General features: G+C 42.8%; 3 pseudogenes; 2 read left to right on the top strand and 1 right to left on the bottom strand.

The window, feature by feature from the left end:
* The first annotated feature begins 5,597 nt into the window (after positions 1 to 5,597).
* On the top strand, positions 5,598 to 6,613 carry LOC132088155 (ribosomal RNA processing protein 1 homolog A-like; annotated as a pseudogene).
* LOC130686737 (protein MAK16 homolog B-like) lies at positions 6,608 to 7,649 on the top strand (annotated as a pseudogene).
* Positions 7,591 to 11,607, bottom strand: LOC130686745 (receptor-type guanylate cyclase Gyc76C-like; annotated as a pseudogene).
* Between the last annotated feature and the right edge of the window lie 3,191 nt (positions 11,608 to 14,798).

Here is a 14,798-nt window from a genome sequence, read left to right as displayed (position 1 = left end):
TATGGAATCCATTTGCGAACCCAAAAATAGAATTTTCCATTAAAGCGCGTATAGAGCTTCCCTTGGTAATACACTCCACCCACGTCGCCTTCTTCCTTCTGCTGTAAGTAACTGTTGAGATGTTGGCAAGCACTTTTAACGAATATAAGTGCAATACCATTATTCTCTTCAATACTCACATGCTTAGAGGATGAAAACGATTGGAATAGCGTGTACGCGAACGAAAGCCATTACGCATGATAGTGAAAAACTCCATTTATGGGTACGCCAACCAATTCCATTGCATTACCACAAGAAAAAGGCATGCTTACCAGTCTAGGGTTTGATAGTCCATGCGGAAGTGAAGAATGCGGAGAGCCTAATACAAAATTTTTATTCAATAGTCGGAAGGAGCAATTGACCAATGGGCTAACTCCAGTTTATCTGCAGTCTCTTTTGACTCAGTTTTTCTCAGTAAGAATGGCAAGTATTATGCACTTGTTGGCTTTTTCGGGAATTTTCTCTGATACAATCTTGCCATGATCTCAACAGTATGGGCGACACGCAGGGATCAAATTTACAGCGATGCAATCTTGAACCCTATAAGCTAGAGAAAACTGGTGATTTGTGGAGCTGAATCAGCGATGAATCACGTCGGTTTCCGATATCCCCTTTGAAAACCAACTTCTCAGTTTAGTGTCTTCATTGGAAGTTTCCATCGTCTCAGTTTGATCAGCGCTGAATCAAGTAGGTTCCCGATTTTCCCATGGCACACAAAGTTGGTTTTCGATTTTCCCATTGGACACGAACAGTATAATGCCAGCATGTAAAAATGAAAGATTTTCTGAATGTGTTTTTCCATTAGTATCTTCCTTCTCATTCAGTCAACAGTTTCCTGTTTTTTTTGTTTTTTTTTCAAGTATTGAAATTGGTTTTTCAAACTGCTGGATTATTCACAGTGCAAACTCTTTGTTGCTATCGGATTAATGCTTGCAGTTTTCTTTTGGTCGCCATACAGATTTTCATTATTTCTTGTGAAATTTAGGCTTTTTTGTCGGTATGGGTTCCCAAACGTATCCACATAACATACACCTTTCGAATCGGTTTTTAAGGGATAGTTTTGGATTCCTTGTTTCTCGTTTGCAATATCGAACCGTACCAAATATAGAATTAAAGTCGAGGCGTAGCAAGGGAAACCAATTTGCTCCAAGTACGGCAAGCGAATCGGTACACTTCCTACGACTAAATACGTACAATGGTACAACGCATATTTGACCAGAATACACCACGTTTACAAAGCATAGTCCTTTCGTCATTATTCGTCCTCCACTGCTTGTTAATAAGACCAACTTCTTTGGTTCTAGTTTTGGTTTCCCTAAACGTTTCCATACATCCCTACCTATAATCGATAGAGAAGACCCGTTATCTACAATCATTTTTGTGTCCACGCCATTCACGCTTACTCTGACGTAAAATTCTTGAGTGTTACAACAGGTTAATAATTCTTGGGCCAACTTCCTCGTATTTTCAGTACCTTCTCGAAAATCTATTGTGACTGGCTTCACAACCTTGTTCCAGTCCAAGTTTAGACTGGGGATCCAGCTTCGTCCTATAAAATTACAATGGTTCGAATCGCTTAACACTAGCAGTGGCAAACGAAGCATGTGTTGGCCATTTTGCACATTGGCCATAAATTTGCCCAATAACTTGATGTTCTTCCCGCCAAAGAGACCTACCAAATCGAATTCGATAGGCTCTAAGCTAGGTTTTCCCATTTCATTCCAAATGCAGGTGGTAATAGCCGAATGATGGATGCCGGAATGAAAATACATGTTCAGTTTTACTTCATTGATCTCTAACTGGAGCACTGGCCGTTTAGGGTTGGTTGGTAGCCGAAGAAACGTTTCGTCAAACATTTTGGTTTCTTTATTACGTATAGTTGCTGTTGAGTCCACTACTGGATTCCCTGTATCGAGTCTTCCTGTCAACTCACTTTCATTAACGTTTTCACACTTCGGCATCGCGCTCACGGGCGCACTCGTTTGCGTTTTTCTAAAATTCGGCGACCTTGGAATGCAAGTCGTGTCTAGATGAGTTTCTACTTCGGCGTTATGATCACGATATAGCTCTTCTGGTGGCAGGAATTCATCAGCGGCTTCTGGTTGCATTTCAGACATTATGGAAGTATTCTCTTTCTGGTCAAGCCTAGCCTTAGCAATGGGTACGGGATCCCAAACCTGTTCACATATTTGACATGTTTCTTTTGGATCCTTAAAAGGGGTTTTGGGTTCTGTAAAAAAATACCTTCGAAGAAATCTGTTCAGTTTTGTTCGCTTCTGTGCATTTGATTGCCGATTTTCACTTCTTCTTTTACAGTATTTAATCGTCCCAAAAATAGAATTAAAATCAAGCGGTAACGCTTGAAACCAATCAGTTCCAAGTATCGCACTGGAATCGGTATGCTTACTACGCTTCAGTACAGGCAGTCGTAAGGTGCGTATCTGGCCAGAATATTCTATTTCGACTGTGCATCTTCCCTCCGCTAATATCCGTTTTCCGTTTAGTGCTGCTAAAATCACTTTACCTAATCGTATCTGGGGCCTTCCTAATTTTGTCCAGATATCGTGACCGATAAAAGATCGAGAGTACCAGGTGTTTACCATCATTTTTATTGGCACACCATTCATAGTTACGTTGATGAAAGATGCTTGGCTGTTACAGGAGGATTTCAATTCCAGAGCCAACTCCCTACAAGTTTCAGTGTTTTCTCGAAAGCAGATATTGGCAGGATTGAAAAACATATTCCAGTCTAGGTTAAGACAACAAAGCCACCTTCTTCCAAGGACATTTGCGCCAGGAGAAAATGAATTTGGGCCGCTTGTCACTAGCAGTGGCAGATCAAATATCCATTGGCCGTATTGCACTTCTGCATTAAATTTTCCAATTACCGTTGTGGGTTTACCCGCAACACCAACCTTCCCAATAATGTTGGTGGGCTCTAGTTTCGGTTTCCCCATGATTTCCCAAGTATACTGGCCAATCGTTGAGTCACTAGAGCCGGAATCAACTTTCATGTTCATCAATAGATTATTGATTTTCAACTGCAGCCAGTATGGTGCGTTAGGGTTGGCTGGGGGCTCTCGAAATTTCTCATTAGATACTTTGATTGTCTCTTCGGGTTCATTTGTTTTTTCTGGTGGCTTAGGTGCGCATATATCCGGTCCGGCCTTGTGACAAAGCTCATCTGGTGTCTCTAAGCCGTCAGCGGCTCCTGTTTGTTTAACATTACACGAGGTGTTTCTGTGTTTCAGGAAATTCGCAAATTTCCTCCATCCATGCTTCTTATCTGCAACGTGTGGCTGCTCTTCGGTGTCGTCAAAAACAGGTTTCACTTTCACGTTTTTGGACGAACTGAATTTCCACCATTTTTTTTTCTCAGTTCTGGTGGCATCTGGGTTTGTAGTATCATTGACAGTTTCTGGGTTTTCCTTTTTGTTTTCTTCGGCCTTTTCTGGTGGCTTTAATGTGTTTGCAACGTGTGGCTGCTTTTCGGTGTCGTCAAAAACAGGTTTCACTTTCACGTTTTTGGACGAACTGAATTTCCACCATTTTTTTTTCTCAGTTCTGGTGGCATCTGGGTTTGTAGTATCATTGACAGTTTCTGGGTTTTCCTTTTTGTTTTCTTCGGTCTTTTCTGTTGGCTTTAATGTGTTTGCAACGTGTGGCTGCTCTTCTGTGTCGTCAAAAACAGGTTTCACTTTCACGTTTTTGGACGAACTGAATTTCCACCATTTTTTTTTCTCAGTTCTGGTGGCATCTGGGTTTGTAGTATCAGTGGCAGTGTCCGGGGTTTCCTTTTTGTTTTCTTCAGTCTTTTCTGGTGGCTTTAATGTGTTTGTCACGTCTAGATGACCAGTAGAATTCTTTGTTTTATCATTGTTTGATGTCCTGTGCCTGTTTGTTAATTTTGAGAAAATTGTACTTCTTTTTTTGCTTTTCTTTCCAGGTTCGGCCTTTTGAAGAACTTCCTTCTTATTCCAGGTTGCAGTAATGGGAGCATGGGTCATTAGAGGCACCCTCTGCTCTGGTTTATATTCTTGCTTTTTACTATACATTCCAAGTCCACAACATTTCTCATTAGATACTTCGATTGTCTTTTCGGGTTCATTTGTCGTTTGATCGACAGTTATATTTGTTGCGCCGATTTTTCTGTCAAACCGATTTTCATCGAGGTTTTTGCACTTTAACGACGCACTTTCCTTTGCAACCTCCATAGGCTTTGCACAAATTTTGTTAGGTTCAACAATTTTGGGACTAGCTTTCACTGCATCCGTGATCACTTCTGATACTCGTATTTTTGGGTCGTTGGTCTCTTCTACATTTTCATCATTACGAGATGTACTTCGGCGATGAATGAACTTGGTGGATTTCCACCAACTTTTCTTCTTGTGTCCATCTCGCTGCTGTCGGGTATCGCTAGAAAAAGTTTTCATTTTCACGGTTTTGGATGAAAAAATTTCCCACCACCTTTTTTTCTCTGCTTTGATGGGCTCTTCATTTTCAATACCAGGGACGGCATCTGGGTTCTTGATCTCGATTTTTATAGTTTTTTCTGGTGGCTTAGGTGCGCATATATCCGGTCCGGCCTTGTGACAAAGCTCGTCTGGTGTCTCTAAGCCGTCAGCGGCTCTTGTTTGTTTAACATTACACGAGGTGTTTCTGTGTTTCAGGAAATTCGCAAAATTCCTCCATCCATGCTTCTTACCTGCAATGTGTGGCTGCTCTTCGGTGTCGTCAAAAACAGGTTTCACTTTCACGTTTTTGGACGAACTGAATTTCCACCATTTTTTTTTCTCAGCTCTGGTGGCATCTGGGTTTGTAGTATCAGTGGCAGTGTCTGGGTTTTCCTTTTTGTTTTCTTCAGTCTTTTCTGGTGGCTTTAATGTGTTTGTCACGTCTAGATGACCAGTAGAATTCTTTGTTTTATCATTGTTTGATGTCCTGTGCCTGTTTGTTAACTTTGAGAAAATTGTACTTCTTTTTTTGCTTTTCTTTCCAGGTTCGGCCTTTTGAAGAACTTCCTTCTTATTCCAGGTTTCAGTACTGGGAGCATGGGTCATTAGAGGCACCCTCTGCTCTGGTTTATCTTCTTGCTTTTTACTATGCATTCCAAGTCCAAATTTCTGTTTACTTGTAGATTGAAAGGCGGCGAAATGGAAGTTTTATGCAAACTCATTGCAGAACGGAAATGGCATGCAAGAATTTCAACTGTTATTCTTATGTGAGTTCGAAAAGTTGTATAGTTATTATTAGAAACTCCTTTCTCCTTTTTTTTCACACCTATTTCATTATAAGTGAACAAGATTCGTAAAGCGATGGAATAAAAAACTAAAAAGAAACTCATTTTAACTCCGAAGGGATTCACGTAACCACCTTTCTGACTCTTATGAAACATTATGCGGAATGATAGGGTAAAACCTGTTCTATAAGCTGCTCGGATTCCTCTAGGTATTCCGTACCCCTGGTGGCGCTGTTTAACTTAACTTTACTTGGCCAAACGGACAATTTTAGCGTGCTGAAGCCTGCCATACTCGTCTGCTAGATAGTAACATCATCCCTTTGCAGTTATGGCAGTCTCGACGAAAGCACGCGGTAAAAGCCAAAACGACCCTAAACTGAAAATTGATAATGCTCATAAAAGGATGACGCCAGAAATTTATTTTGCAAGAAAGTTAGCATCAAATAAAAAAAAATTCGTGATCGGTCGCATAAAAAATTAAGAAAATGGATGGCACTGTAAAAGACAGTCAAAGGCGGTATTTTGACAGAGGCATACAGTAAAATTATTTTTATTCTAGAAAGTTGAAAACCTGCATGTAGCTTTACCGATGATGAACTCATGAAATTATGGAAAGGGCTGTTCTACTGTATGTGGATGTCAGACAAACCCCTTAATACAAGAGGATCCAGCTAAGACCATTTCCAGGCTTGTCCATTCCAATGTTGATCACATGACAGCTCTAAGGTTCAGTACTACTGCCCTCAAAGCAATGGCTCGGAATCGGTCTGGCATTAACACCTGGAAAATGGATAAATTTTAATGGCTTGTAATTTTTGGTACCTGTTATATAATTGCTCATGTTACTCTATCATTTTTTAATCCAGTTTGTGAGAAGGATTATTTGGAACAGCCTAGAATATCTGGCACATGGGGTTGGAAGAAAGAAGAAGTAGATCGCTATTCATAAACACTATGAAGTCATCATTAATGCAAATGAAAGCACAGCTGTATCAAATGTCCCCATTGGTCTTCAGCATCCTATAAAAAACTTATTTTCTGAAGAGTTAGCCACGGTACTGATAATCAGGAGTAGTGTTTGCAAAAATTGCTTGTTTTATTTCCAAATCTGTCTAGTAGGGGGGAGAAGAGTTAAATTTCCCTACCATTTTAAAGATGTTTTGAACCATTTACCAAATGCCTTGCCACCAGTAATGACTATTGATTGAAAAAGGATGTACACCAGCATGTTTTCACTTACTTGATCAAGCAAAGTTACCAAGCGTTGGAGTATGAAGAACTAGGTCTTGAAAAGCAAACCATCATCTCCATAAGTGATGCCAAAGCTAATCGGAGAAAAGCAAACCCGGCCTGACACCAAGATGTATGAAATCAGCCGCTAAACAATTTACTAGGGGCGAGTTTTCCATGCCTGACCAGAGGAATGCGGACAGAAAGGAAATGAGAAAATCGTCGAAAGCATTCACAAATCTTGAAGGAATAAAAACGGACATTTTCAGTGAACCAATCGAAGATGTTTTCGAAGGCGAAGGCGGCGAGGTAGTAGATGAAGAAGGCAGGGATGTTACTGATCTCGTTGATCACGATGTAGAAGATGAAAATTTTGACCTAGAGGTAGATATTTCCGATGAAGATAATCCTTCAGACAAAGAAGATGAAATCTCTGACGACGAAGAAGACGAAAAGAAGGTAGCGGTGGCTCCCAAACAAATTGCCAAAGTATTTCATAAAAACAGAAATCGCTATACCCACTTCTTCTAAGTTTGCTTCCGACTTCGTTCTTTTATGGATATGTTTATATTTTGCTACCCATTTGCGCGTGAACTATTTTCATATGTAAGCAACTAAAGAGCAAAAGTTTTCCTTCTGCACCGTACTCGAACAAACTAATGTAGTTCCTAATTAACAGAAGTTTTGAATGTTCTTAGAAGGCTCCAAAGTCGAAACGACCCGAAATGACTTTCGAAGTCGAAAATAATTGGGAGGAAGAAGCAGTTCTTCTCCCCCAGTTTCCATGCAACAGTTAAAACAGAAGCTGAAAGCTGGAAAAATGCAAAAAAATTCTGGATGGACTGAAAGCCCAATAAAGGCGAAATAGATTGTAATTCCCAAGAAATTTAAAGGCTCTCAGCAATTGCAGTCTACATAAGCCACGTCTGAGGTAACGCTTTCTAATGTTTGTCGCCATTCATTTATTATTTTAACCCATTCCTTCCTGTAGAGCAAAAAAACAAATTCATCGACGAACAGTGGAAACCGGCGAGTCAATTTTGTACTCAACATAAACACTGCTCAAGGTAAAACTTAACGGATATGTTTGAAAATTAAAATTCATAAAGCTCTTGTATTGCAAAAATACATCTGGATTTGATTACCAATGTAACTTCCGTACGTAAGCTGCTCGTGCATTACACATAATTCTGACAGGTTATTGCACACACTGTTTGATGGAAACCAGTGTTTGCAAAACCCGTTGGCAAAGTCATTTACATGTCTGGAAAGATTCAAGAAGAAAATAAATATTTGGTTTACTTCTCTTCCGTAAGAAGCTAAAGACTATCAAGAGCCTCTATGGAAGAGTCCGGGGGTTCCGCATGATCCGGATCGTCAACCCAGCGGCGGTGGTGTGTTAAAGCGAAATGACGTTAACACCATAAAATTGGCTCCATCTCCAGTAACTCGCAAGCCCCAACGCACTGGGCGAAAAGTCTTCTAGATTCTAAAATGAAGTTTTACGCATTCCAAATCATAGTTGTTAAAAATATCCTCTTGGTTTGTTGGAGGTCGAAGAACAGAATCAGCTATAGAATTCCGGCATGATTTTGAAACAGCTCGGGTTACACAACGTCCGATACGGACAATAGCAAGTATCCCATCACGAAAGATATCAGAATAACACGGCACTGTTTGCAAAAATGGCCTAGGATCTGCAAAAGGGGATAAGATAAATGATAATAGCTAACAAGCCTTACGTTTAAATTGAGATTGCTTGGTGGCTTGACAGCTTTCTATGGGAATTTAGATTTGATGGATCTTCGTCAATCGAGTGATCGATGTAGATGTCGGTGCTTGTCAAAGATATGACTGACTGCCGATTACAAAGAGATTTCACGCTCGAACAATCTTTTTCTTTTCTCTGCACCGCTTTAGACGTTTTCCCGATCAGCCAATAAGTTTTGAATGATTCTGCAGCCTCATTTCTATAAGTGCGTTCTTCAGTTATGTAGCCTCAATTTGCTGTAGTTCTTGATAGCTGGCTTCACTAATCTGGATGCGCAGTTCCGAGCTCGTGGACTCCAATCGTGACGCTAAAGACGCCGTGTCACCCAAGATGGAATAGGTAGGCATTATAGTACTGCGCACTACTCCCGTTAGTCACCTACGGTACATATTTTTAAAAAAATGTGTGCAAGAAAAGTTAATAAGTGCATTTCATTCGGAATTAGTTCAGACACATCCGTTCATTTAAAACGTGAAAAATGTTTTCAGCTTATCATTTTCTAGAGACAAGCTGTCGGTTGTGCAATTCCGCGTGAAATGATATTTTAAAGTAAATCTTACCGGTATGAACGCCAATGTGCACTACTAGTGGCTTGCCTCGATGTCCGATTCCGGAACCTTTCATTTTTTCCACATCTTCCAAAGCCCTAGAGGCAATTTCTCCAGCAGAATTCTTTCCATGGGTAGGCTGTATACCTGAAACCTTTGCAAATCCGATTGTTTTAGCTTTCATCATAGACAAGCTTTGCGAAGAGATAAGGCCATCAGAGAGAATGCCCTACAACCTAAATAAATTACTACGAATTTTTTGTGTACCACAATGTAGGCATCTCCGATCGTTCCTATTTTGCAAACATCGTAGCCCCTGGCGATGGAATCGAACAAGGTATAAACATCGTCTAAAAGGATCATGGTCTGCATATCAAATGAGATTAAAAACCATGCCCACCTTTCTCGATCTTTAAAAGTTGACTCACTCCTAGCGGTTTCCTTTCAGATGCTATTTCTGTAAACCCTACCAAATCCGCTTCGAAGACAGTCACGTTCTCCCACAGCTCCGCTTCAGCTGGCAGTCCATTCGCCAAACAGTTAGCTACTGATCTATGCAAACAAAGAATAACTATCTATAAGGTAAAAAGAAAACATAACGAGAGAAGTTACTTGAGAATAATACGATGCAGCACTTCGTCAATTTCTTGAATTTCTTCTTCTAAAGCGCGCTTCTCCTCTTCTATGCACATGTCTTCTAACGCTAACGTTTTTTATATGCACCATGCGTGCTGCAATAAATATCTTTAATTTAGATGTATTTGCATATTAGAAGTAGATAATTAGATCTTACCTGGTCCCTCCTAGTTTCGTCAAATAGTTCAGAAGAGAGGTGAAATTAGGACGCTCATTGGGATCTTCAATCCAGCAGTCAACCATACAAGGAAACATGTATGCCAGGCGACAGTCTAAATTCTATTTCATGACAAACTTTGATTTAAAACATTTGCGACCTCAAAGGATCAAATTCAATACTCCAATAGGCGGTGGTGCTGGAATTTGACATCCTCGAACGGTATGCGTTATTTGATTGATGATTCCTTGAATTCAAATTGTTTAAATCAGAATAGGTAATTCGACAGCTAAAAGTAAAGGTAGTACTTGCAGGATCACCAAGGTTATAATAGATAGCAAAAGGACCTAGCCGACAGACCATTTCATGCAGAATGATGGCGAAAGAATAGACATCACCTTCGGGTGTGCCCGTTAAGGATGGGTTACGTAAGATTTCTGGGGCTGTCCATAGTAAATCTGAAATGAAATATTCTGAGATACTTTAAAAAGCTACCCAAGATTGCTATAGCCAAAAACCCGCACGTTTATTACGCAAGATACAGGATAAATTGGACTTACCAAAGCAATAGTCTCTTTCGTTCTTGCTAGTCTTTCGCAGCATTCCGCAATTTGTGTAAACCAAAATCCGCTGCTTTAAGAGTCCAATTTGAATCGACCAAGCAATTCGCAGATTTTAGATTTCCGTGGCAGCGTAAATCGGAGCTATGAATGTAGAGCATGCCTTTGACCAAATCAAGTGCAAGAGAAGCAATCAGTTTACAGTTCAAATCGTTATTAGATGTTGATAGAAAGTCCTGAAAAAAAAATACGGTTGTGTAGAAGTGTTGTACGGGTCATAATAGAATCGCAATAACAAAGGAAATTGCCATAAGACTTTTCCGGGACTGAAATTCAGTAATGATACATATCCGAGCAGGTTCAACGATGGCGCATATAAATGGATTTATGTTATCGTGCTGAAGCCTGTGCATCTATATCGTATCCATAGTGTAACAATGTACATTAAAACAACAACCAAAAAGTTAACTTACTTGGCGAATTTCTCCAATAGTTTCACAATCGAGTGCTGGCCACGAAGATGTCCATTTGATAGATTTGTTCCAGACTTTCATTCGCCAGTCGTCAACTACCTTATTTGGGTGCAAAGGATGATTCATAACCCGCATCTAGAAACAAAAATAATTGTCAATTTTGTTTTACATTGTGAATCGAATTATTTTAGTGCAATACTTTTCTTTGCAATTAGAATCATCTATTAAAACTGGCCTAAAAAAGGTACAATTTAACTATATTTAGGCTGCATTTCAATTCCGATTTTTTACCTGTTTCAGATTTAAGTGATGAGCACTAAGTTCCGCGTCCGTCGATATGGCTACTTTGATTGTGAGGATGTCCCTTTTTGCAGCTAGTTTTTTGGCTTGATGTGTAAACAGATATACCATCGCAGCCAAAGTGAGCAGATGGGCAACAATCATGGTCATATTAAAGTTGTCATTGAGTAATTCAACGTCATAAATCACTTGATCTTCAGAATTGCTTTCAAACCGGCAAAACAGGTCTGAAGTGTGTGATTCAGCTCAGAAGTCGGGTAGAACATCTAAAATTGTTATACGACACCTCTTTCACAACCATATTTTTGGTACTATTGCAGTTCCAAAAAAGAGAACCAAAGGGAACAATCACATTCATTTGGACGTATACGGATGAATTGAGATTTGATGGGAATAAATCTGAAGAGCCACAGCGATGTAGCTGTCATCGGTATCTCCATTTGCATTAAAGGAAATAAATCCTCCTCGAACACCTGCAACAATGACTTTATCAGCAATCACCTCAAGGCAATTTATAAATAGCTTACTTGCGAAGTTTAGAATTTCCAATATAGTGTTGAATAGGAGTGATCAGTTCAAGGCTGTTTCCATTACGCTATTCCTACTTGAGCCATGTTTCTTAACATGGAAAGCCAGAGCTTGCGTATAAACCATGATAACATCGTACGCGTAACCAGCGTAAATGGATGAGGGCAGGAAAGACACCACATCCTTTCGGAAACTAAATTTTTAGCATTTTTGAAGCCATTGTATACCTTGTCTATTGGGTGTTTTTGGCTGGAAAACAGTCGAAGTCGCCGCCTAAGGGATTTCAGTTGCTCGTTTTGCAATGTTGCGGATAATCATAATATTTCTAGGTGTCATTTTCGCTCTAAGTTCTTTGGTATACGTATGTTTTGGAGCCTGTGATATGTGTTGGGTAACAAAGTGTTTTGCGTAGTGTCAAGGCAGCTGAACAGCATCTAGGTACCGCCACTCATGGTGCCATAAAGATGCGATAGAGGCGCTGCTAGATCATAAGAATCATCAATTAATTTAAAAACGTAATTGTTAAACTACATATAATTACAATGAAATACATGCGAAAAATAGTTTGAAATCCGAAGTCGCGTGAAAAATTTCTTAAATATCTTAAATAATGATTCTGGACCAAAAAAGCTGGTACCAAGGACCAAACTTTTAGCAATTCTCTGCGAGCCGTGCATATGAGCCGAGCATGGGCATTTTAAATTCTATTCTAAGGCCCCCTGATTTGCAACAATGTCGTACGAATACTTACACACGCCTTCGAATTCCGATTACTGTTGTCATCAGGTTCATGATGAATTTTTCCCTGATAGTATTCTCGACCAATTTTGCTGCAATGAAACTTGTAGCTACTGCCACCCGCACTACCCGACGACGAGGCATGAAAATCCCCAGTGCTACTGTCACTCGCATTACCCGTCGATGACCTATGGAGACCCCCAGTCCGACCGTAAAGCGGCTCCACCAACTTCTCACCAGCGACCAGCCGACCAGTATTCCCGGCCAGCCGACCAGTATTCCTGGCCAGCACACCAGTATTCCCGGCCAGCACACCAGTATTCCCGGCCAGCCGACCAGTATTCCCGGCCAGCACACCAGTATTCCCGGCCAGCACACCAGTATTCCCGGCCAGCCGACCAGTATTCCCGGCCAGCACACCAGTATTCCCGGCCAGCCGACCAGTATTCCCGGCCAGCACACCAGTATTCCCGGCCAGCACACCAGTATTCCCGACCAGCCACCGCGCCAGCGGCCCGACCAGTATTCCCGGCGCCAGCGGCCCGACCAGTACTCCCGGCGCCAGCGGCCCGACCAGTACTCCCGGCGCCAGCGGCCCGACCAGTACTCCCGGCGCCAGCGGCCCGACCAGTACTCCCGGCGCCAGCGGCCCGACCAGTACTCCCGGCGCCAGCGGCCCGACCAGTACTCCCGGCGCCAGCGGCCCGACCAGTACTCCCGGCGCCAGCGGCCCGACCAGCGGCCCGACCAGCCGCCGCGCCAGCGGCCCGACCAGCCGCCGCGCCAGCGGCCCGACCAGCCGCCGCGCCAGCGGCCCGACCAGCCGCCGCGCCAGCGGCCCGACCAGCCGCCGCGCCAGCGGCCCGACCAGCCGCCGCGCCAGCGGCCCGACCAGCCGCCGCGCCAGCGGCCCGACCAGCCGCCGCGCCAGCGGCCCGACCAGCCGCCGCGCCAGCGGCCCGACCAGCCGCCGCGCCAGCGGCCCGACCAGCCGCCGCGCCAGCGGCCCGACCAGCCGCCGCGCCAGCGGCCCGACCAGCCGCCGCGCCAGCGGCCCGACCAGCCGCCGCGCCAGCGGCCCGACCAGCCGCCGCGCCAGCGGCCCGACCAGCCGCCGCGCCAGCGGCCCGACCAGCCGCCGCGCCAGCGGCCCGACCAGCCGCCGCGCCAGCGGCCCGACCAGCCGCCGCGCCAGCGGCCCGACCAGCCGCCGCGCCAGCGGCCCGACCAGCCGCCGCGCCAGCGGCCCGACCAGCCGCCGCGCCAGCGGCCCGACCAGCCGCCGCGCCAGCGGCCCGACCAGCCGCCGCGCCAGCCGCCGCGCCAGCGGCCCCACCAGCCGCCGCGCCAGCGGCCCCACCAGCCGCCGCGCCAGCGGCCCCACCAGCCGCCGCGCCAAAAACCAGCCAAACGGAAACATCAGAAAAGGAAACGGAGACAAAAAGACCGCCAAATGCCTTGGAAGTTGATACTCCAGTCGGAAGCTTTAAAGCTAGCGGACGTACATGTAAAGACATAATGCGCACTATCGGTTGCATAGTACTGATGATGATTCTGACCTTTTTTTGTATCTGGGGAATAATGCTTTTGGCACACGTGTACCAATTTGGTTTTTGTGTTGACACAACTTCCGGAGGCATTTCTGCAGTCACATGCGGATATTTTTTCGGGAACACCGTTAAATCGTAAAATCAGTTACACTGTATCCAGACTTGCCGTGCGATCAATTTTTTGAGTTTGATCGTACTCAAACTTATCTTCGCGATTAATTTCCTGCGCCATCTATCGGTCAATAAAATAAACATGATTAAAATTGGTACAGATATTTGTTCTTTGAGCTTTAATTTAAGATTTAAGCCGTTTTCTTTTGTTAATTTTCTTATTTTTACTGATATCGAACAAGCCAAAAGCATTAATTCGACACACCAATAATTGATTAACTCTTACAACCATTTATTGATTTTAGTCATTTTACCAATTATTTAGCATTTCGTTGTTAATTTAAAAAAAAAGTAACATTTCAAAATGTTTGTCAGTAAGTTGATATCTCTTCGCGGTAAAAATTAGTCTAGCTTGACTAAAAAGTCTCTCAACTGCGGCGGAAGAGGGCAAAGTCACGTTATATCGTCTAAAAAAATTACATTAGTGATGAATTACGTATAATGACAATACACATAGAATGTCGGCACGGCACTTACTTATACATCTTCATGATGTTTGGATAATTTGGTAGGTCATCTAGATTTCCACACATCTTAAGGAATGTCTCTACTTCATCAATTACCTTTGACTTTTCATTTCGTTTAGTAATTGAGGCAAAAAAAAATCCTTCGCCGTCTCTGTTTTTTTTCCGGACTGGGATCTGATATTGAAGAGGAGGTCCCGTCACTTGAATCATCCGAACTATAAAGAACGAACAAATGTAATGAAATAAAATTTGCGTCAGAATTATTACTCTTTAACTGTACATTATAATTTACGATTTGAACTCGTTGTTTAGTCCCTGAAACCGGACAAATTCTCCTCTGAGCAAAGTTTTTGCGCGACGAACATCGTCTTCATTATCCAACCATGAGAGC

The sequence above is a fragment of the Daphnia carinata genome, chromosome 7 (genome assembly GCF_022539665.2).
Source record: "Daphnia carinata strain CSIRO-1 chromosome 7, CSIRO_AGI_Dcar_HiC_V3, whole genome shotgun sequence".
In the NCBI taxonomy this organism is placed as follows: domain Eukaryota; kingdom Metazoa; phylum Arthropoda; class Branchiopoda; order Diplostraca; family Daphniidae; genus Daphnia; species Daphnia carinata.
The sequence above is the reverse complement of the archived record's forward strand: the minus strand, read 5'-3'. Positions and strand labels throughout refer to the sequence as shown.